The sequence below is a fragment of the Micropterus dolomieu genome, linkage group LG02 (assembly GCF_021292245.1).
Source record: "Micropterus dolomieu isolate WLL.071019.BEF.003 ecotype Adirondacks linkage group LG02, ASM2129224v1, whole genome shotgun sequence".
NCBI lineage: Eukaryota > Metazoa > Chordata > Actinopteri > Centrarchiformes > Centrarchidae > Micropterus > Micropterus dolomieu.
In genome coordinates this window covers 28607090-28610309 of record NC_060151.1, presented here as the reverse complement: position 1 = coordinate 28610309, position 3220 = coordinate 28607090, and the positions used below count along the sequence as shown (strand labels likewise).

The window sequence follows — 3220 nt, the reverse complement described above, 5'->3', positions numbered from 1 at the left end:
CTGTTAATCGGAAGGTCGGCGGTTCAACCCTGGCTCCCTCTGGTTGCATGTCGAAGTGTCCTTGGGCAAGATGCTGAACCCCGAATTGCCCCTGGTGGCTGTTCCGCCAGTGTATGAGTGAGTGTGAATGTTAGTTTCCGTTTGAGCACTTAGGCTCAGTGTATGACTGATGAAAAAGCGCTTTGAGAGGTCGAAAAGCCTAGAAAGGCGCTATACAAATACGGAGCATTTACATTCCAACAACTTCAACAGAATGAGACATCCTCTACTAAAACCATCAGCTGATCCACAGTTTCAGTAGATAATAAATAAAATACTAACAAAATATATATAATACAGTGTTTCCTACACATAAGCCCAGGTAGATTAACAGCTGTCCAAGTAAATTTGGTGACCCCTTTTTAAATCGTTTTAAATCGTTTTTGATAGCAGCTCTGCGCAGCGCAGATTCACACATCCTCTCACTCGGTCGCTCTCTCTCTCTCTCTCTCCCCTTCGCTCTCTCAAACAAGACAACAGACCCGTCTGTGAATTGAATGGTTGGCATCTGTCCAACACAACGCTGTCAGTGTCGGAGACCCATCTTTAAAACAGTTATTAGCAAGCATGTAAGGAGCCCGGCTAATAAGGAGATTCATTTTAATTAATTTTGGAAAACAGCCGTTGAAGTTAGCACGCTATAACTGGTAGTCAACAGGTGCGTTTGAGATAACTGGCTGACTTTAGCCGACTTCATAGATAGGGGAATAAAAACAACGGCGTCATGTCAGACACAATCTACCTCTGGTAGACTGCGTGAGCAGGACTTGCTACTACAAGGTCTAGTGATGTTTTGCAGCGCAGGTGTTGTGCTGAATTCTGCCTGCCTGCCGTGAATTGCATTCACCTCGCGGGAGGTAGCGCTCATTCATACTGAGAAAAGAGGTGGATGCTAATCTCGGCAGGTAACGTTAGCCCACAACATCCGTGTTGCCGAATTATGCATTCACTTAGTAAGGTCCTTTTCAGACACTTTGCTGTTCACATTGTTTGAAGGTGATTAACGCCACGTTTTTCAAGAAATGGTAACCTACTTTTACGAAGTGTAATAATATGTTAACGATTCTTAAAGTCCATAAAATATATGCTGATCAGTTATCACTATTGATGAACCCCACAAAGAATAGTAGAGAAAGAGGAAAAAATAGAGAAAGCCTCATTCTGTTGGAGTTATTGGAGCTATATTAACACTCAGTCCCCTGAGTTGGTCAACTTAAATCATTGAATAAACGCTTGTTAGCAACAACTGATCTGACTTGATCTTTCTCATTTAAAACAGCGACATGGTCGGCTAAAAGGGGGATAGCGCTATCTGAATGTTTTGTAATGTTACACTGATCCAGAGATGTTGAGAGCTTATAAGGACATTGACTGTGCTATCATGGCTTTCAAAACTCAAAAGTCGCTCAGTGCACCCAAATAGTTTTTCACTGTCACACTAAAGAATTATGCTCACTCAGGCATGCACTTAAAATGCTTAAATTTTAGAGCCTTTCCTTTCTTACATCAAAGAAAAAAAATGTTCATTTATTAAAATCAATAAATAAGTGGACCATTGTCAGTATTTGACAAAATACTAATTTAGTCAGCTAAATCACGTCTAATACTGTATTACTTTACACCGGTGGCAGGAAAGGGTGAGAAGCAGGCAGTCCCCAAATCAGACTGGCGCCACTTGTGAATGAGCTGTATGCTGCAGCAAAGCACAGTATAATGCAAACAAGTTAGATGCCACACGGAATTATATTTAAGACCAATTTTACAATAACCAAAGTTGAAGAAAAGATAAATGCCAAATGAGAAAAAAAAACATGAACTGACATCAAAGCTGCTAACATTACTTAGTGTTTAGGGATTCTTGTTGATGAGAAATGTTGATTTAATAATCTGAAAGATTGCAGATGCACAGTGTGTCTTTCAATGTGAGTAAACTTCCCGCGGATGACATTTCCGATGTAAAACTGCGAATTTATGTCCATAAATCCTCTTAAAGGTCGCAGAAGTTAAGGTTAACTGTTAGTTAACTTAACCTGCCTGAGAAATAATCACACACATCACATCACATCAGTTTTCTTCAGTAATAAAGTCATCAGGCGATAATTGTCTGTACAACCACATTTCCATTGCAAACCATAAGTAAGTTTATAACATTGGCTTTTTCAGCATACTTTTTAATGGCATCAATTTAACAAAATATTATCAAATATCAGCTAAAAACGGACTCAAAACAGTAACGTTAATGGTTAAGTTATACTAGAAGCTGCTATCTAAATTAGGCTATCAGATTAGCTTAGCTTGTTACTACTAGAGGGGTGAATTATACTTATAAATATGCCTTCATGACTGTCTTAAAATGACTGACCACTGCAGTTAACTGATGTTAAAATCACTCCTCTCACAGACAGAAACATCTCATCCAAATCGGGCTTTGTTAACTTTTAACTCATATAACGTTAAGTTAGTTAGCTAACGTTAGCTTAACATTAATGCTAAGGTGCTGTAACACGAGCTAACTTAGCTTAGCTTGCCATAATCGGATATTGTCTGAATTAAAACGGCAACCAAAGCAACATTATCTGTGACCGGTGAAGTTATTAATTTTACCGGCTAGGCAAGTGTACAAACAAATCATATTTTGACAGCACAGTTTAACGTTACTTACCGTGTCCGTGTCCCTCTGTGAGACTAACGGTCTGTGAGACTAACGGTCTGCAACGGCTGAGTATTTTTAAAACAGGTGTCGTGCCGCCGTCTGCTGGAGCTGTAGCGCCCAGTATCTTTCTGGCAAGTGAAATACTGCATTTTATGAGTTGTATTGGCCATTTAAGAGGTATTTTAAGACGTAAAAAGTACTAGGTTAGCTATAATCTTTCAAATATAACTCTTCTGAATGAAGTCAACTAATTTCAGGGCAGAAATAAACTTTCAGTCAGTAACGAAAGGCTTCAATCATTTTCTGGCAAGTGAAATACTGCATTTTATGAGTTGTATTGGCCATTTAAGAGGTATTTTAAGACGTAAAAAGTACTAGGTTAGCTATAATCTTTCAAATATAACTCTTCTGAATGAAGTCAACTAATTTCAGGGCAGAAATAAACTTTCAGTCAGTAACGAAAGGCTTCAATCATTTTCTGGCAAGTGAAATACTGCATTTTATGAGTTGTATTGGCCATTTAAGAGG

At 38.8% G+C, this 3220-nt stretch overlaps 1 long non-coding RNA gene across 1 annotated transcript in view; it reads left to right on the top strand.

Moving 5' to 3' along the window:
- Nucleotides 1–2829: 2829 nt before the first annotated feature.
- LOC123961561 overlaps nt 2830–3220 on the top strand; it is an 865-nt gene continuing 474 nt past the window's right edge. Inside the window, exon 1 of the long non-coding RNA XR_006822746.1 lies at nt 2830–2895. This is a non-coding gene — a long non-coding RNA (uncharacterized LOC123961561). The remainder of the gene's footprint in view (nt 2896–3220) is intronic.